The following is a 20,822-nucleotide window of genomic DNA, read 5'->3' as shown; positions in this document are numbered from 1 at the left end:
CCTTGAAGGTTTGCTTTAATTTCTGACATAACTTATATGCTAGGAAAAGATTGATGCTCCTCTAGTTAGGTTGGGTCAAAATCCCCAGGCAATGCCCTGTGGCAGTTCAAAGGCCCCCGCTGAGACTCCATGGCTTTCCAGGAGCTCACAACATTCCAGGGGTCACTTTCTGATCTATGTCTTACTTCTGCACACCTGTGGTCTCCACGTAGATCCCAGATCTATGTCTTACTTCCACACACCTGCGGTCTTCAAATTGACCTAGGTGTACAACAAGAACCCTTCTGAACATTATAAAATTAATCAAAGAAGAAAGGAGAAGGAGGAACTAAAATAAACCAAGCTTGCTGCATGTTCAGCATTAATCATTAGGTAGCTTGCTCTCTGACCTGTTTCACCATATTTAATAACTGTTTGTTGCCCACTGTCCTAGAATCAAGTAAGACTCTGTTACAAGATGATAGTTCTGTTAACTGCTCTGTAGATAACAACTTGAACATAATGAAATATTAAGTTTTCCCTTTGAGATATTCTTTCAGGTCCTGTATAATGGTAGAACTACTGATACCAGCTGCTCTGGAGAACCCCACTGACTCAGCTGAGCGGAGGAACACCAAGAGAAGCTGACTCACCAAAGAAGGTGATTTCCACATTGTGATGATTTCATCACCCTTGCCCTGACCAATCAATTACCCCAATTTTTAAGTCCCCTGCTCACCACAATCCCCTTAAAAATCCCAGCCCAGACCAGGCGCAGTGGCTCACACCTTTAATCCCAGCACTTTGGGAGGCCAAGGCGACCAGATCATTTGAGGTCAGGAGTTCGAGACCAGCTTGGCCAACGCAGTGAAAACCTGTCTCTACTAAAAATTTGAAAATTAGCCTGGCGTCATAGCAGGCACCTGCAATCCCAGCTACTCAGGAGGCTGAGGCAGGAGAATCGCTTGAACCTGGGAGGCAGAGGCTGCAGTGAGCCTAGATGGCGCCACTGCACCCCAGCCTGGGCAACAGAGTGATACTCTGCCTCAAAAAAAAAAAAAAAAAAAAAAAAAATCCCAGCCCAGAACTCCTTGCGGGTATGGATTTGAGGGTCTCCTTCCATCTCCTCACTCAGATCCCTGCAATCATTAAACTCTTTCTGTGCTGCAAACCCTGCTGTCTCAGTATAATTGGTCTGTTACTGCACAGTGGGCATATGAATCTGTTGGTCCTATAAACAATTTTGGTGAGCCTAACTTAGAGCCCCTTGTGAGCATCTGCCCATGACTCAGTGCTCCTTTGTCCTTGGGACAGACCTGGAGACAAGTCCAAGTAGTTCCTTGGTTCCATTGAACTGGGGGCTGTCTCCAGTGCCTTGTGTGCCAATGGGACAGTGGTGACCTTCAGTGCATAAATAACTTGCAGCAAAGAAATAGTTTCTGGTTTTGAAAGACATCTTTGGTAAGTTTTCTCTGTGCAACCAGCACCTCTTCCTGCTTTCCTAGTTTGCTGGCCTCCTCAGAGGTCTTTTGACCTTTTCTGAGGTTTCATTGATCCTCCCTGGCAACAGGAAGGGCCTTCTTTGAGGGGGTTCACCCTAAATTGGAAGGAGAATAAAGGGCACTGTTGGGAGAAATACTCTTGATTTCTGAAAGGTAGACCTTGGTTTTGGAGGGCCTTTAGTCTTTGTCTAGTTATTTATGTTTATGTTTATGAAAAGAATTTCAGAAGGAATTTCTAGCAGGTGACCTAACTCAGGAGACCATCCACTTCCCCATTTTGCCCAGAGAACACCACGGCAAGATCTATTCATTTCTTCCCACTTTGAGTAGAGCAAGGGCTCTGGGGGCCAATAGATGCAAGTTTGAGTCTTGCCAGGTCAAACTTAGGCACTAAGGGATGTGACTAGTGTATGTGTTTTGTTGTTTGTGCATTGCCTTGGCTGGAATGGGAAACGTTGATTTCAACATGTTGATTCCAAGCAGTCTATTGGGCTGCATCCCGCCAAGTTGGGAAGACAAGATACATCCCCATCAGGTCAGGGCAATGGGTAACTCTCCCATTAAAGGCAGGAATCCTATGAAAACTATGGGAAAGGTCAAAGGCATGCCAGGTTTTCTAGAACTCCAGCTGGTTACATATTATGACTCATTCTTGTGTACATTTTTAAACTGATGAGCAAATTATAGCAAGGAAAACTCAGGGCTCACAACTGGAACTACGGAGTTAAAATGTACATTAAATATAGAGTCTTTTAAAGCTATCTTTTCTTTTCTGACTGCTTTGAATCTGTTGTTATTAAGCTACTGGTATTGAGATGAGACTCACTGTTTATGGTATTACCAATTCAAAACTACTTGGAGATTTTGTTTTTCTTATACAATTCAGCCAGTTCTACCTAACATGTAAACACTGAAAACTCATTTAAAACTGAAAAAATAAAATGGGGGGATAAAAAAGATTTTTTTTAAAGTCAAACTGCCACGGACAATGCTTTATCCAAAATTTGGGTTCATAGTCTTCATTGGATTACCAATGGGGCAAACAAAGTTTAACCATGTGAACAGGTTCCAATTTACCAGAAATAATTTGGATCTAGCCTTTTTTTTTTTTTTGAGATGGAGTCTCACTCTGTCACCTAGGCTACAGTGCAGTGGCGCAATCTCGGCTCACTGCAACCTCCCCCTCCCAGGTTCAAGCGATTCTCCTGCCTCAGCCTCCCGAGTAGCTGGGACTACAGGCACCCACCACCACACCTGGCTAATTTTTTATTTTTAGTAGAGACAGGGTTTCACCATCTTGGCAGGCTGGTCTTGAACTACTGACCTCAGGTGATCTGCCTACCTTGGCCTCCCGAAGTGCTGGGATTACAGGCGGGAGCCACTGCGCCTGGCCTCTAGCCATCTTTTATAAGCTGGTGAGTTTGTATTGCTATCCCATGGCTAGAATTCAAAGGTAAAAGCTATAGCATCTTTGTGCATATGTGTATATATATGTTTAGATGTGTTTGTGTATATGCACATGCATTATATGTTGTGTCTACATGGTACCAAATTGGTTTACAAATAAAAGAGCACTCATAAATTAATAAATCTAAATGCTTTTCAACTTCATATAACTTAAATAAATCTTTAATAAATAAGCTGGCTTTAAAATTATTTGTAGGAGGCCAGGTGCAGTGGCTCACACCTGTAATTCCAGCACTTTGCAAGGCTGAGGCAGACAGATCGCCTGAAGTCAGGAATTTGAGACCAGTCTGGCCAACATGGTGAAACCCCATCTTTACTAAAAATACAAAAATTAACTGGGCGCGGTGGTGAGTGCCTGCAATCCCAGCTACTCAGGAGGCTGAGGCAGAAGAATTGCCTGAACCTGGGAGGCAGTGAGCAGGGATTGTGCCACTATACTCCAGCCTGGGTGACAAAGCGATACTCCATCTCAAAAAATAAAATAAAATAAAATAATTTGTAGGACTGGGCATGGGGGCTCACTCCTGTACTTTGGGAGGCCAAGACAAGAGGATCAACTGAGGTAAGGAGTTCGAGACCAGCCCGCCCAACATGGCAAAACCCTGTCTCTACTAAAAAATATGAAATTAGCCGGGCAAGGTGGCACGTGCCTGTAATCTCACCTACTCAGGAGGCTGAGGCAGGAGAATCACTTGAACCCAGGAGACGGGCGTTACAGTGAGCCAAGATCACGCCATTGCACTCCAGCCTAGGTGACAGAGACAGAGTAAGACTCCGTCTCAAAAACAAAAGACTAATTTGTCTCATTCAAAAGTGATCTAGGGGTTGATTCAAATTATAAACTTGGAAAGGTTATTTATGGAACCAAGTAGAAAAGAAAACAGTAAGCAGTGGAGAGGGATGTGAAGAAAGTTATAGATATGAAGGTATATTTTTGGTAAGGAAGGTTATAAAGAAAAGAGAGTAATTTTGTATAAGAAAAAATCCTGTGTAGTAAATTTTTGTCCTAAAGTAAAATGACTGGTTATTTAAGGAAGGGGAACTATTGAACAAATCAGAAAGTCCAAGAATGTTGTAGATGGACTTTGTAAATCGTGATAATATTCATAAAAGTAAATTTATGAAAATAATTTTCTGGCCAGGCGTGATGGCTCACACCTGTACTCCCAGCATTTTGGGAGGCCGAGGCGGGTGGATCACCTGAAGTCGGGAGTTCGAGACCAGCCTGGCCAACATGGTGAAACCCTGTCTCTACTAAAAATATAAAAAATTAGCCAGGCGTGGTGGCCTACATCTGTAATCCCAGCTACTGGGGAGGCTGAGGCATGAGAATCACTTGAACTCGGGAGGTGGAGGTTGCAGTAAGCTGAGATCATGCCACTGCACTCCAGCCTAGGTGACAGAGTGAGACTCAGTCTCAAAAAAAAAAAAAAAAAGAATTTTCTATAAGATTAAGCTGGGTATAATGAAAAGAAAATTATTTATAATAGCCTTTATAATTTTGGTCCCCTGGCCAGGCGCAGTGGCTGACACCTGTAATCCCAGCACTTTGGGAGGCTAAAGCAGGTGGATCACTTGAGCCCAGCAGGTCGAGATGAGCCTGGTCAACATAGTAAACCCTGTCTCTACTAAAAATACAAAAATATTAGCTGGTTGTTGTGGCACGTGCCTGTAGTCCCAGCTCCTTGGGAGGCTGAGGCATGAGAATTGCTTAAACCCAGAAGGCGGAGGTTGCAGTGAGCCGAGATCACACCACCGCATTCCAGCCTGTGTGACATAGCAAGACTCCATGTCACTAAATAAATAAATATATATATAAATAAATAATTTTTGGTCCCCTATAGTAAAACAAGGTTTTCTTAAGACATTGATTTGCTCTTAATAAAATTCCAAAGGTTTTAATTTTTAATTCTATAACCTGTTTCTTTTTGAAAACTTCTCAGATTTATATCTCAGGATTTCAACTCCTGCTAAGACTCACTGCTTTCAGCTTTTTCTCCCTTTGAGAAGGCATGAGATGATAACTCTGTCCTTCAACTTTTTTGTGAGCTCCAAAACCTTTTTTTCTCTGGTTCTAATTGCTGTTGTAACCTGATGCTAAAATGTTTATCTTGAAAGTCTAGAAAAGCAATGTCTTCCTCTAGTATAACTTGACTCTTTACTCTTGGCTGTCCTTGATATGTCTGAATTGTTCCATGTAACCAGGAAACTTATCATGCTGTTACTAAGAGTCATGGAGACATTATATGATAAGTGTATAATATAATGTTCACTCATGACCCTGAACACACTCTTCCTGTGTCTAAACAATTCTAATGCCCTCTTCATCAGGACTGACTTTCAGGTTATCTAAATAGGCTCCCATAAGGAGAAGCAATGACACTGCAGAAGATTTTCTTTGCCTGTTGGTGACTGGCCTAGATAACAAAGATTTTACATTTTATCAAGGTAATTCCTTTGTTGTGTTTATTAGGGTTTTGACAACTTGGAAAACTGAGCTTAAAAAGAAAAGTTTTTACATTCATGTAACTTTCTTTTTTTTTTTTTTTTTTTTTTTTTTTTGAGACGGAGTCTCGCTCTGTCGCCCAGGCTGGAGTGCAGTGGCCGGATCTCAGCTCACTGCAAGCTCCGCCTCCCGGGTTTACGCCATTCTCCTGCCTCAGCCTCCCGAGTAGCTGGGACTACAGGCGCCCGCCACCGCGCCCGGCTAGTTTTTTGTATTTTTTAGTAGAGACGGAGTTTCTAGCTAGGATGGTCTCGATCTCCTGACCTCGTGATCCGCCCGTCTCGGCCTGCCAAAGTGCTGGGATTACAGGCTTGAGCCACCGCGCCCGGCCGTAACTTTCTTTTCTTTTTTTTTTGAGACGCAGTCTTGCTCTGTCGCCCAGGCTGGAGTGCAATGGTACAATCTAGACTCACGGCAACCTCAGTCTCCCGGGTTCAAGTGATTCTCCTGCCTCAGCCTCTCATGTTGCTGGGATTACAGGCACGTGCCACCATGCCTGGCTAATTTTGGTATTTTTAGTAGAGACTGGGTTTCTCCATGTTGGCCAGGGTGATCACAAACTCCTGACCTCAGGTAATTCCCCACCTCGGCCATCCAAAGTGCTGGGATTACAGGCGTGAGCCACCGCGTCCAGCCAGGATCCATGTAACTTTTTATATTGCCTTCAAAGTCTTTGGTTAAGTGAATAACCATTATTTTACAATGACCTGTGATTCTGTTTTGACTAAACATTTTAAGCCTTTTAGTGTCTTTGATAAACATTCTCAAAATCCAATCCTAAATGAAGTATTATTGCTGTGGCTTATTATCAAAGCTATAAAACTAATCCCCAGCCAGGCACAGTGGCTCATGCCTGTAATCTCAGTACTTTTGGGAGGTCGAGGTGGGCAGATCATGAGGTCAGGAGTTTGAGACCAGCGTGGCCAAGAGGCCAGCCTGGTCAATATGGTGAAACCCCATCTCTACTAAAAATACAAAAATTAGCCGGGCGTGTTGGCTTGCACCTGTAATCCCAGCTACTCAGGAGGCTAAGGCAGAATAGCTTGAACCCAGGAGGCGGAGGCTGCAGGGAGCCGAGATTGTGCCACCGCACTCCAGCCTGGGCAACAGAGAGAGACTCCGTCTCAATATATAAACAAATAAAATAAATAAATAAATAAACCCCACAAGATTGTAGAATCTTTTCACAGCTTTCAGTCAAACTAAAGGCACTCCAGTGTCACCACCTTCAGCCTAATAATCACATATACTGGAAGAGACATTGGTTAAAGGTCTTTCTTCGGCCCCTTTGAAAGGGTCCTTATGCTGTTACCTAATCTTTGTGCTGAGTTATAGGGTTTTGACTCCTGGGTACACATATCTCATCTGAAAAAGGCACTGACACCTGCTAAATCTTGAACGTGGACACCAGTATCTGATACCAAACTTAAGATAACCAAAGGCTTGTCTTCAGACCCAGGAGAAGGTGACAATCAGAACGAATCCTTTCATGAGACATAGGGCCAGAAATTAAAACTGTTCAATCCCTTTAGGTCCAGGGACTATCACAGAAGAGGTGGGCATCTGAGATTGGAAGGGCTGTTTTGAGGGATAAAATTAGTTCAGGCCCTCCAAATCAAGGATGGGCACACAGATGCCTAAACAGCTAATGGCTCAACATATGCAACTCATAGATAAGTCCATTCTGTAACCTTACCTTTTGACTTTTGGTTTTTGGCTCTTACATTGCTCAAAAGGTTTTTGTTTTTGTTTTTGTTTTTGTTTCGAGATGGAGTTTCACTCTTGTTGCTCAAGCTGGAGTGCAATGGCGCCATCTCGGCTCACCAAAACCTCCGCCTCGTGGGTTCAAGTGATTCTCCTGCCTCAGCCCCCCAAGTAGCTGGGATTACAGGCATGCACCTCCACACCCTCCTAATTTTGTATTTTTAGTAGAGACAGGGTTTCTCCATATTGGTCAGACTGGTCTCGAACTCCCGACCTCAGGTGATCCGTCTGCCTCGGCCTCCCAAAGTGCTGGGATTACAGGCATGAGCCACCGCACCTGGCCAGCTCAAAAGGTTTTTAAGGATTAATAAGTGCCTTCCCACTTCCACGCCCATCTGGCCTAGAATGTTTAATCAGCTATAAGCCTTTGGCTCTAAGTCTCTTGGCCATAGGGATCCCACCAATGGACTGGATGGACCTGGGGCAGGTAGCCACACCACCCCAGCAATGGTATAAAACAAAATTGTAGCCATAGATCCTGTCTCTGGCAAATTTTGACCCAAAAAGGGGTAATGGAAACTAAAAAACAAAGTCCTAAGCCCCTCTCCACTGACTGAAGGGACCCCCTTGTGGCCAAGGGGACCTCACACACACAAAACCCTGAAAACTGAGATCCTGACCATGACAGGATGAGAGGTCAGACATTCCCCATCATACCCCTCCTTTTTTGGGGTCTAGACACAACTGACCAACATTAATGTTAAAATAAAGATCATAAAACTGACAGAACAGACTTTTTGTGACAATAAGGTCTCATGGATACCCCAATGTTTTCAGCCTATTTTACAAGGACCTTTTTGAAATTTGGACTCACAATTCTAGACAATAGCACTTATAATTTATTTTAGAGTCAGGTTAGCAATTGTTTATTTTATTTTGAAACGGAGTTTCACTCTTGTTGCCCAGGCTACAGTGCAATGGCATGATCTCAGCTCACTGCAGCCTCTGCCTCCCAGGTTCAAGCGATTCTCCAGACTCAGCCTCCTGAGTAACTGGGATTACAGGCGCCCATAACCATGCCCGGCTAGTTTTTTTTTTGTTTGTTTCTTTTTGTTGTTTGTATTTTTAATACAGACAGGGTTTTGCCATGTTGGCCAGGCTGTTTTCAAACTCCTGGCCTCAGGCAATCCACCTGCCTCGGCCTCTCAAAGTGCTGAGATTACAGGCATAAGCCACCATGCCTGGCAAGTCTGGTTAGCAATTAAATGTGCCCCATGCTAAGACAGTGGATAGGAGCACTAATGTGTTCATGCTGCACCCCCGAAATCCCCAGCCAGGCACTCATGAATACTTACAGGTTACTGCCAGGCAATTTCATCCCTCTAATCCTGACTATGGTCTGTGCCCGCTGCCAGCAGGATCTTCAGCCAATTCCCACCATATTAGTTCTCACTTCAGGACTGAGGTAGGATCAAGCTCAGGGGGGACTAAACTGTCCTTATAAACTTTATAAAATTAATAATGTAAGAAGAGAGAAGGGGAAACAAAAATAAACCAAGCTTGCAGCACATTCAACATTAATCATTAGGTAGCTTGCTCTCTGGCCCATTTCCACATTGTTTGTTGCCTATTGTGTGTAAATCAAGTAGATCCAAGCAGTTCCTAAGATTATAGTTCCTCTGAACTTCTCTGTCTACAGAGCAAGACATTTTCAGTGTCTTGCTTTGAATAATTAAGCTACATTAACTACATAAGTACTTAAATGTAAAATTAAAATATGAGACGGAAAGAAGTAAGTATAACAACTATAACAAGGAAAGATGTTATACTTACTTCTTTTCGCAAGAAAAGAAGTATAACAACTGTAACAACTTCAACATTATGAAACATTAAATTTTCTCTTTGAGATATCCTTTTAGGTCCTGGATACCAGCGGAACTACTGGTATCAGCTGATCTGAAGGATCCCACTGGGAGCTGACTTATCAAAGAATGCAGTTTCTTTTTCTTTCTTTCTTTTTTTTTTTTTTTTTAATGAGATGGAGTTTTGCTCTGTCACCCAGGCTGGAGTGCAGTGGCATGATCTCAGCTCACTGCAACATCTGCCTCCCAGGTTCAAGCAATTCTCTTGCCTCAGCCTCCCAAGTAGCTGGGATTATAGGTATGTGCCACCACGCCCAGTTGATTTTTTATGTTTTTGGTAGAGACAAGGTTTCACCATGTTGGCCAACCTGGTCTCGAACTCCTGACCCCAAGTGATCCATCTGCCTCAGCTTCCCAAAGTGCTGGGATTACAGGTGTGAGCCACCACACCATACTAAAGAATGCAGTTTCTGCATCGTAATGATTTCATCCCCCTTGTGCTGACCAATCGATTACCCCAATTTCTTTCTTTTTTTTTCTTTTTTTTTGAGATGGAGTCTCCCTCTCTTGCTGGGGCTGGAGTGCAGTGGCACAGTCTCAGCTTACTGCAACCTCTGCCTCCTAGGTTCAGAGGATCCTCCTGCCTCAGCCTCCGGAGCAGCTGGGATTACAAGTGTGTGCCACCATGCCCAACTAGTTTTTGTATTTTTAGTAGAGACAGGGTTTCGCCATGTTGGCCAGGCTGGTCTTGAACTCCTGACCTCAAGTGATCTGCCCACCTTGGCCTCCCAAAGTGCTGAGATTACAGGCATGAGCCACCATGCCCAGGCTATTTTTAAGCCTCTCACCCTCCATGACCCTCAAAAACCCCAGCCCAGAACTCCCTGGGGGTGTGGATTTGAGGGTCTCCTCTCATCCCTCCCTCAGAGCCCTGCAATCATTAAACTCTTTCTGTGCTGCAAACCCTGCTGTCTCAGTGTAATTGGTCTGCTACTGCACAGTGGGCATATGAATCTGTTGTTCTTATAACACTTCCACACACTTCCCCTCTCCACAGGCACAAACACATAAACCCACTCCTATAATGATTCGTGAATATTTCAGGCTTTGCTGAAGATTGAGAGATCTAGGGGAGAGGAGGTCAGAGTAGTTTACCTCACTTAAAACAAACAAGCTTGACACTAAACATGTGGCCTGTCTATTCAAAATGTCTTTCAGCTACCCCACCCCAGAGGAGTCTCCACTGGCCCTTCATTCCACAGGGTCTTTTACTCTATCACCCCAGCTTCTCCTATTGCCCCGCTTCTTTCTCTTCTTGTCTCACTCAGAGCAGTTTGCTCAGCATCTTTTGCTGCCTTGGTTCCTGCTCCCTGAACCTCACATTCAACCCAGGAAGGGTTTGATTTCTACCAAAGTGTCTTCCAGTAGCAAACTCACGATGCCTGCTGTTTGATCCATTTTCGTTTTTACTTCATTACACCTGAGAAGAGGGAATCCCAGTATTAGTTCTACCATAGGGATAAAGAGAGGGCCCTGAGGAGGGACCCATAAGCCAGTCTTGGAGGGGGTATCAGTGAAAGGTTTCCCAGAGGAAGAGACATCTGAAGGAGGAACAGGAGTTACCCAGGACAAGAAGGGAGATGGCACAACCCACGGAGGCTGGAAAATTTAGCACTGACAGAGTAGAACATGCACATAAGTAGTGAGGCTACAGCGTAAAGGGGCATACCAGGCACAGTGGCACATGACTGTAATCCCAGGACTTTGGGAGGCCAAGGTAGGTGGATCACCTGAGGTCAGGAGTTCAAGACCAGCCTGACCAACATAGTGAAACCTTGTCTCTATTAAATACAAAAAATTCGCCAGGTGTGGTGGCACATGCCTGTAATCCCACCTACTTGGGAGGCTGAGGCAGGAGAATCACTGGAACCCGGGAGGCAGAAATCGTGCCATTGCACTCCAGCATGGGCAACAAGAGCAAAACTCCATCTAAAAAAAGAAAGAAAGAGTAACAGGGCAGCCCACAAGTAGAGTGTATCAGCTAAGGGACAGTCACTGCATTTAGAAAGCAATGTGGAGATGGTGAAGGATTTTGAAGGGTAATACAAGCAGATTTGCACTTTTTTTCTTTCTTTTTTTTTTTTTTTTTTTTTTTTGGTGAGGTGGATGGAGTCTCGCTCTGTTGCCCAGGCAGGAGTGCAGTGGCACAATCTCGGCTCACAGCAACCTCCACCTCCCAGGTTCAAGCGATTCTCCTGCCCCAGCCTCCTGGATAACTGGGATTACAGGCGTGTGCCACCACTCCCCACTGACTTTGTATTTTTAGTACAGACAGGGTTTCACCATGTTGGCCAGGTTGGTCTCGAGCTCCTGACCTCAAGTGACCCACCCACCTCGGCCTCCCAAGGTGCTGAGATTACAGGAGTGAGTCATCACGCCCAGGCTACATGATTTTCTTTCTAAAAATCACTGCAAGAACTCCCTTGAGGTTGGAGGAGGGGAGAGATCCCGGAGGCAGAGTGCCGTGGACTGGGAAGGGAGATGCAGCTCCAGAGTACTGGCTGGAGATGGAGAGGAGGGGAAAAATTAGGGAGCTGTATCAGAGCTGGACTGGACACCACTTAGTGATTGACTGGAAGGGGTGCAGGGATGAGCCAAGAGCAAACAGGATCACAGTGAAGATTCAAGGGTCAAGATTGCGGCAGGTTTCACTGGAGGATAGTGTGGCCTTCTGCTGGGAAGTGGGGCATTTGGACACAGCTGATGAATTGATTCCCACTAGTCCTCCCTTGGTGGGCTCCCAACCTTCAGGATATTTGCTTCTCCCTATCTTTGTCAGCTGCAGTGGGGGACCACAACTCCCTGAGTTCTGCCCAGCTGCAGCTGGACAACTTTTGAACACTTCTGCTCCTGGCTGATGGCTGGTGGCCTGCGGTCTCCCACAGAGAGAACAGATTGAAGCAGCTGGCACTGCAGCCAGAGACAGATGCAGCTGAGCAGAGAGAAGAGGGCACAGAAGGCACCGTGATGAACTCGGAGCTGCTCGATGGTTGTGTGAGCCTAGGCAATTCAGTTACCTTCTCTAAGTCTTAGATTCTCTATCTACACTTTAATGATGGGGGAGAATACTTACTTCAGACATGTATTTCACATAAAGCGGCCGGGCGCGGCAGCTCACGCTTGTAATCCTAGCACTTTGGAAGGCTGAGGTGGGCGGATCACAAGGTCAAGAGATGGAGACCATCCTGGCCAACATGGTGAAACCTCGTCTCTACTAAAAAAACAAAAATTAGCTAGGCGTGGTGGTGCATGCCTGTAATCCTAGCTACTCGGGAGGCTGAAGCAGGAGAATCGCTTGAACCCTGGAGGCAGAGGTTGCCGTGAGCCGAGATCGCGCCACTGCACTCCAGCCTGGCGACAGAGTGAGACTCCATCTCAAAATAAAAAAGAAAACAAAAGACTTCACATAAACCATGTGGAAGTGATTCCTGAACTGTAAAATTCTTTAAGGGAAGTGAAAGGAACAAATATTTGTGGCTAGATGAACTGAGATTCTCCAGCATACGCCCAGCTCCTCTCAGGGAAGATCTGGGGATCACAGAGCTGATACATAGAAAAGTTTAGTTCATCTTGATGGACTCCGAGTCCCTTCAAAGTGAAAATAGGCTCTGAGAATAGGAGCATGTACTATAGCACAATAATGTCAAGGTTAATATTTCACAACATGGAGAACCAAAGTCATTTTAATTGGAGGAATTTCATGTGACACTGGACTGTGTGATCCTCATAAGAAAATAATTCTTGTACAGACATTTGCCTAACATGAATCAGGAAAAAAGAGGGCTTAGTCATTACTGCCATAGAAAAACCAAACTGAAGTCTGGTTTTTACCTTCTCCCATTCCCTTCATAAACAAGGAGGCGCAGGGGAAGAATCGCATGAGATGAACATCTCATTCAGACAGTGCGTGATGAGGTGAGGAGTCAAGCCCATGTCTATGTGTGTATGGAACCCAAGCCCTTCCCGCCATATCAGCAGGTGAGAGCCCCCTTTCAGCCTAGGCTGCCTCTGGTTCCCTTCCCCCACCAAATTTCCTCCCTCCTCCAGACACACAAGCCGCCGCCATCACCATCACCACACACAGCACGCAAGTTCCAACCCGATAGCTGAACTGGCCTTCCCTCCGGAAATGTGACAATACTGAACACCTTCCCAGGCCCTGCCTGATGTGGGCTTAGGAGAGGGGAGATCCTGCCCCTGCTGGAGGATCTTCCAGTGAGGTGAGGAGATAGCCCTAGAGGCATGTAACAGTGACCCCTCCACAGAGACCCAACAGCCCTACCCACTCCATTTTGGAAAGCAGGTACCTGGGAAGAAGGAATGCACCCAGGAATTTCTAGGATGTCATGCCTGAGGAGCCCTGTGGGAGAGGGGGTATGCCAGAAGCATAGCAGGGAAGGGAGCAAAAAGAGGCTCCCTTGTTCCCCCATTAGCTCCACTCCATTAGGGGCCTTGAGCTGCTCTTCCCCCTGCCTGGCTGCCTGCTGTCTTGGGTGTGTTGGGGAAACAGCCACTGGAGACGATGCGTGTGGCTGGGGGAAGGCCCTAGAGTGACCGCTGGTAACCCCAGCTGCACGTGATGGTGGCCAGCTGCCAGCTGGCTCCTCCCAAAGCCTCCCAGCTGGCAACGGCTTTGAAGTCAGACAAGCCACGGCTCCTAGGCTGTCCCGAGGGGATGTAAGTCCAGGACCTACACTCAAAGCACCCACCCAATGACAAGCTAAGTCCAGGCAGGTCCTCCTAAAGGTCCTGGCTCTCAGACCAGCTGCTGCAACTAGACCAGAAAAAAAACAGAACATGCAAAGCTTACTCACTGCCAGCTGAAACAGTCAGAAGGACAGTTCACAAAGCCATTTCCCATCCATTATGTTATTTCATCAGCCCAGCAACCTAGAGGAGAGTTCTGCCGACCCTGACCCTGGGCACGCTGCTTAGCCTCTCTGTGCCTTTGTTACTGTCCTTGTGAAATGGGCAGCAATAAGAACACCTCTTCTGATTTCTAGCTGTTTGTCGATTTCCAGCCGTGTGTCTTGGGCAATGCATTTAACTTAATTGTGCTTCAATTTTCTCACACATCAAGTGGGGTTGAAAATAGAACCAACCTCATGGGATAGCTGGGAAAATTAAGTAAGTTGATTCACCTAGAGCACTCAAAACAATGGCTGGCTGCATAGAAAGTGCTCCGTAAATGCTAGCAACTATTATTATTTCTGTGGTTATTATTAATCAGGGGATTGTTAGGAGGATCAACAAAATAATAACAGCTGCCATATATTGTACATTGACCATGTTTCTGGCACTGGGTTCAGTCTTTTACGGGAATTACCTTGTACATAATGTTTAGTACACGCTGACTACAGCACCTAATTCGTAGAGAGCCCTTAACAAACAGTAGCCACTATCATTATCTCCCTCATTCCACAGAGCAGCAAACAGCTCAGAGGCTTAATGATTTACCCCAAGTCCACAAAGCTAATAAGTAAGGAGAACTTAGACTTGAATCCAGGTCTTCTGAGAAACAGACTTCCATGATCCTTCAATTTTCACCTTCTTCTTGTCCCACCTTCCCCAGCCTGGCACTCAGCATTTGCACCATAGCTAAAGCTGGCTTCCCTTCATGAGACACATCTGCTGCTCAGTTGCAAGGTGCCCAGGCTTCTCTGCACAGGTGTTAAGAGCTCTTGCAGGCTGGGCGTGGTGGCTCATGCCTGTAATCCCAGCACTTTGGGAGGAGGTGGGTGGATCACCTGAGGTCAGGAGTTCGAGACCAGCCTGGCTAACATGGCGAAACCCTGTCTCTACTAAAAATATAAAAAAATAGCTGGGCACGGTGGCAGGCACCTGTAATCCCAGGTACTTGGGAGGCTGAGGCAGGAGAATAGATTGAACCTGGGAGGCAGAGGTTGCAGTGAGCCGAGATCGCGCCATTGCACTCCAGCCTGGGTGACAGAGTGAGATGCCATCTAAAAAGAAAAAAAAGCTTCTGCAATTGTAATGACCACACTTGCCTCCAAATGGCTTTTCTCCTTTAGGAGCCAGGAACCAGGCTCCAGCAGGCACAGAGGGGTGCAAGGCAATGAGACAGGGTCATAGATGTTCCCAGGGAGCAGACCTGACCCCAGTTCCAGCTCTGCCTTCTTTAGGAATAACATGGAATCACATATGCTCCTGGGGCTCATGACTGGCTCCAACTCCCGCTCTGTCCAGCTATCTAAATATCCCTCTGCTGCAATTCTGTGGTGGAGCCTTCCCTGAAAACAACTCCAAATCCTCCCTTAGTTGAGCAAAGTGAGTCCACAACCAGCAGCAGCCAGCTGAGGGGTGAGAGATGTTTCCCTGCACGTTACATACCAAAAGCAACGTCTTGCTGAAGACATGGCTTCTGGACTGTGGGCAAGTCACTTCCCCATTCTGGGCCACAGTTTCCTCATGTGAAATGCTGAAACAATAAGACTCATCCAGCAGGGCTGCTCTAAGGGTCAAATGAGAGAATGGATGTCAGAGCACAGGACCTGGCACCAGAAATACAGACAGGAGGAGTCAGCACACTGTACAGACTCCAGAAATGCTCACAGACCAGACGGAACTTGACAGCCCAGTGCATCAAGGTGGCTCACAGTCAATTGAGCACGAACACCTCGGGGAAGAGTATAAGGATGTGAGACCAAGATCCTCACTGAAGAATGAAAGCATTTGTCCAACACAGGGGGCTCTAACCTGGAAAAGGACATTCTCCCAGAAACTATGCAAAACCCCACTTACCATAGAAGATGGAGAAGCTGTGTAGCAGAGTCACAAGATAGCAGCCATGGGGAGAGGTGAACAGTTAGGTGACAAGGATGCAATGGAGCTGCCTTTGCATTTGAAGCTTGTTATTCACAAGCTGGTCCTTGCCAAGAAACAGGTGCACACTGAGGCAGACCAGAGTGGTGGTATGCTAGATCTGTCATGGATCATGGCCCATAAGAGCCACTTGTTACATTTTCAGAATGTTTGCAAATCAGTTATTAAATGTGACCATGGAAAGCCGGGTACAGTGGCTCATGCCTGTAATCCCAACACTTTGGGAGGCCGAGGTGGGTGGATCACCTGAGGTCAGAAGATCAAGACCAGCCTGGCCAACAAACCAAAACCCCGTCTCTACTAAAAATACAAAAATCAGCTGGGCGTGGTGGTGCGTGCCTGTAGTCCCAGCGACTTGGGATGCTGAGGCAGGGGAACTGCTTGAACCCGGGAGGCGGAGGTTGCAGTGAACTGAGATCGCACCATTGTACTCCAGCCTGGGTGACAGAGCGAGACCCTGTCTCAAAAAAAAAAAATAAATAAATAAATAAATAAATGTGACCATGATTAAAATTATATAAACTTAAAATTAAGTGAATATTAAAATCAATGATAATAAACACTCAAAACTCATCACTTCCTTATTATACTGTATTTTACTACCATCTATGCTCTTAAAGTGATTTATATCTATTATAATAGTGTGATAGAAATGCTTGGCCGGGCACGGTGGCTCATGCCTGTAATCCCAGCACTTTGGGAAGCTGAGGCAGACCGATCACGAGGTTGGGAGTTTGAGACCAGCCTGGCCAACATAGTAAAACCCCGTCTCTAGTAAAAATACCAAAAAAATTAGCTGGTGTGGTGGCACAAGACTGTAGTCCCACCCACTCGGGAGGCTGAGGTGGAAGAATTTCTTGAATCTGGGAGGCAGAGGTTGCAGTGAGCCAGGACCACACCATTGCACGTCAGCCTGGGTGACAGAGTAAGACTCCATCTCAAAAAAAAAAAAAAAAAAGGAAATGCTCAGTGCTGTTACATTTTAACTCGAATCAGCCATAGACTATTTATACCACAGGAATGGGCAAACCTACAAATCATGAGCCCTTGCCTGCCCTACAGAGTCACTTGTTAAACATTTATCAGCTCACCGCTAATGAAGAGCCTCTTCACTGCTCCAGTGCCTCCAAGGAAATGGGCTTTTATGAGACTTTGAGTCGTGCTGTCCTGCATGCTTACGTTGTGTTTTCTCTGTTAATTAAATTTCTGGCCACAACTTCATATTAAGAGCCCTTACAAGGCATTTAGGTCTAATAATCTTAGGATTAATAATTGAAAGGCACATTTCTGAAATGAGTCGAACAATATGGGGGGCTTCATGAAGCATGCTGCCCTTCACAGAGGGCAGGAAAGTTACACAAGAGGATACCAATATAAACTTAAAGCCTTTTCTTGTCTTCCCCAAACTTCAAAATATTCCGGTAGTGTTCAGTTCAACTAACAGTTATTTCATACTCATCACAGCCAAGGCACTGGGCCAGGAGGAGGATAAGGAAGACACATAGTCTATTCTCAGGAAGCTTGAAGTGTGGTGAGGTGAACACTCTCTCTCACCATCACATTAAGACCTACACTGATCTCCCTTTAAATTATAATTTCCCCCAGCACTCCTAATCCCCTCCGTTTTGTTTTGTTTTGTTTTGTTTTGTTTTGGAGACAGAGTTTTGCTCTTGTGGTCCAGGCTAGAGTGCAATGGCGTGATCTCGGCTCACTGCAAACCTCCGCCCACCGGGTTCAAGCGATTCTCCTGCCTCAGCCTCCCAAGTAGCTGGGATTACAGACGTGCACCATGTCTGGCTAATTTTTGTATTTTTAGTAGAGATGGGGTTTCATCATGTTGGCCAGGCTGGTTTCGAACTCCTGGCCTCAAGTGACCTGCCTGCTTTGGCCTCCCAAAGTGCTGGGATTACAGGCACGAGACACTGCACCCAGCCCTAATTCCCCCATTCTTATTTTCTGCCTAACCCTTGTCACCTTCTAACATGCTATATAATTTGCTTTTTCTAGTGATTTTTTTTTTCACTGTTTTTCTTTCCTCACTAGAATATTAGGTCCACAAAGACAAGGATTTTGGTGTGGCTTGTTCCTGTGCCTGGAATAGTTCTGGCCCAGAGTAGTCCATCAGTCAATTTTTTATATATTTACATGTAACATACTAGAAAAAACACCAAATTAAATCCTAATTCCTGTTCTACCACTTACTGTGTGACCCTGGGTAGGTTACTCTACCTCTCTGATCCTCCCATTCGCTTTTTTTTTTTTTTAAACTTTATTTTATTTTATTTTATTTTATTATTTTTTGAGACAGAGTCTCACTCTGTTGCCCAGGCTGGAGTGCAGTGGCCGGATCTTAGCTCACTGCAAGCTCCGCCTCCCGGGTTTATGCCATTCTCCTGCCTCAGCCTCCCGAGTAGCTGGGACTACAGGCGCCTGCCACCGTGCCTGGCTAGTTTTTTGTATTTTTTAGTAGAGACGGGGTTTCACCATGTTAGCCAGGATGGTCTCGATCTCCTGACCTCGTGATCCGCCCGTCTCAGCCTCCCAAAGTGCCGGGATTACAAGCTTGAGCCACCGCACCCGGCCAATCCTTCCATTCTCATATGGTAAACTACACATTTGGACAAGGCTACAAACCAGACAATGGAAAACTCAAAATTCAATGTGTCTACTACATATGACAATCATGGCATGTCTGCCACATGCATGGCCACATCTACTCTACAGGAAACTATGTTCTGCAGCCCCCAGCTCCAGGCAGCCATGCTCTGAACTCCACCATGGCCATCTGGCTTTCTCCAAACCTGTAACTCCTCCCTTCACCTCTATGTGATTGAAAACTATGTGAACACTTGACCCCACGGCAGACAGAGGCTTACAGTATAGCCCAGGGAAGGACCTGCCCTAATAAGGAAGCCTAGACCAACCCAATACTACTCTTAGAAATGTAAATTGGGAAATGCAGATAAAATCAGGCACTTCACAGAGGCTTAGGATGCAAGTTTGAGAGAGGCCAGAGAGGCCATGATTAGCAATTAAGCGAACCAAGCTAGAAGTCAGCAAATAGTATGAGTTAGAGAAAAGACAGAGTATACAAAGAGAAAATCAGCGTTTAGCAAGAAGAGAAGTGGGCAGACACAGAGAAGGAGACCTAAAGGACAATTTGTGTAACATTTCTTGGGCAGCACTTTAGGGAAATCCTTAAAGTCTGTTGCAGAGATCCTGGTGCTGGTCTACCCTCCACCTCCAGTGCCATGCAGTTTGGTCCTATTTTGCCTTCCCCTCTTAGATTTCCACAAGACTGCCTCCCTTTTGCCCACAGACATTTCTTGAGTCTCTATCCCTTGCAATGAAAAGAACCCAATTCAGAGATAGAGGGTAAGGCCCACAGGCTATGCTTGATTGACTTATCTGTCCTAGGAACTCCTGCCAATGTCTTGTGTGATTGTTTATCCTCTTGTTCAGAGTTGCAGTGACACTGTTTCACAGTGTCCTTGCAAGATCTGTACAAGGAATAGGATGGTTTGGAATGGAATAGGAGGAAAAAAGAACAAATGCTAAGTCCCACTCCTGCCAAGGTACACCACATCATCTTTGCTGCAACCTTGTAAGATAGGTATTATGTCCATCTTGAAGGGATAATTTTTGTTTTTTTTTTTTGGGACAGAGTTACTCTCTGTCGCCAGGCTGGAGTACAATGGCGTGATCTCGGCTCACCAAAACCTCTGCCTCCCAGGTTCAAGCAATTCTCCTGCCTCAGCCTCCCGAGTAGCTGGGATTACAGGTGTCCGCCACCATGCCGGGCTAATTTTTTGCATTTTTAGTAGAGACAGGGTTTCACCATCTTGGCCAGTCTAGTCTTGAACTCCTGACCTCATGATCCGCCCACCTCAGCCTCCCAAAGTGCTGGGATTAAGGTGTGAGCCACAGTGCCTAGCCTAGATAAAATTTCTTGTATTTCTTGTTTTTTTGTTTTGTCGTTGTTGTTGTTGTTGTTTTTGTCCTACTGGGAACCCTGAGATTCCACTGCAGTTCTCTTCTTGAAGTCCCAGTTTTGATCCAAAGCTCCAATATGGAATCGAAAATATGAGGAACACTTCAACAGTACTCTTCCTTTTTCTCTAGGGGTCCAGGAGAGACTAAAAGCTATCAAGGAATTTGACCTGGGGAACCCCAACAGAGCCAAGAAGGTCACCAGAGACTTTAGAAAATACAGGGACTTACTGCTCAGGACCCGTTTGAAGCCTAGACCTAAGAGGGATGATTTGATGCTGAGACTGCATGACATGCAGAGTGACTCAATCCAACAGAATGCTAAGTCTCAGTGAGCTGTCGCCCTATTCTGCACTCGATGAATAACTCTGCAACACTCAGATGACTGTGACCTCCTGATGCCGTGCCTGCCCACAGATCACCAGTAGAAGCAAGAATGAACATTTGTGAAAAAATGAATCTGCATTGTCAATTGTCATCCTGGAGAGAAAATGACTTGATCTTCAGTGATAACAGGAATATTACTGACTTTCAGCCCCATCTCATTTTTCTTCACTTTGTCTTACTCAGTGACCTAACATTGAGTCTACTGATGTCTTCACCTGCAAGAGCAGCCTCCTTCCCAAATCAGTTCCGACTCCTAATAGGAGCAGAGGCAATATCAGTAGCCTCTTTTTTTTCTTCCCCGAGACAGTCTTGCTCTGTCATCCAGGCTGGAGTAAAGTGGCACAATCTTGGCTCACTGCAACCTCTGCCTCCTGGGTTCAAGCGATTCTCCTGCCTCAGCCTCCCAAGTAGCTGGGATTATAGGCACCTGCCACCACGCCCGGCTAATTTTTTGTATTTTTAGTAGAGACGGGGTCTCCCCGTGTTGGACAAGTTGGTCAACTCCTGACTTTGTGATCCACC

Source organism: Macaca mulatta, chromosome 15 (assembly GCF_049350105.2).
Source record: "Macaca mulatta isolate MMU2019108-1 chromosome 15, T2T-MMU8v2.0, whole genome shotgun sequence".
NCBI lineage: Eukaryota > Metazoa > Chordata > Mammalia > Primates > Cercopithecidae > Macaca > Macaca mulatta.
This window is presented reverse-complemented; position numbering follows the sequence as displayed.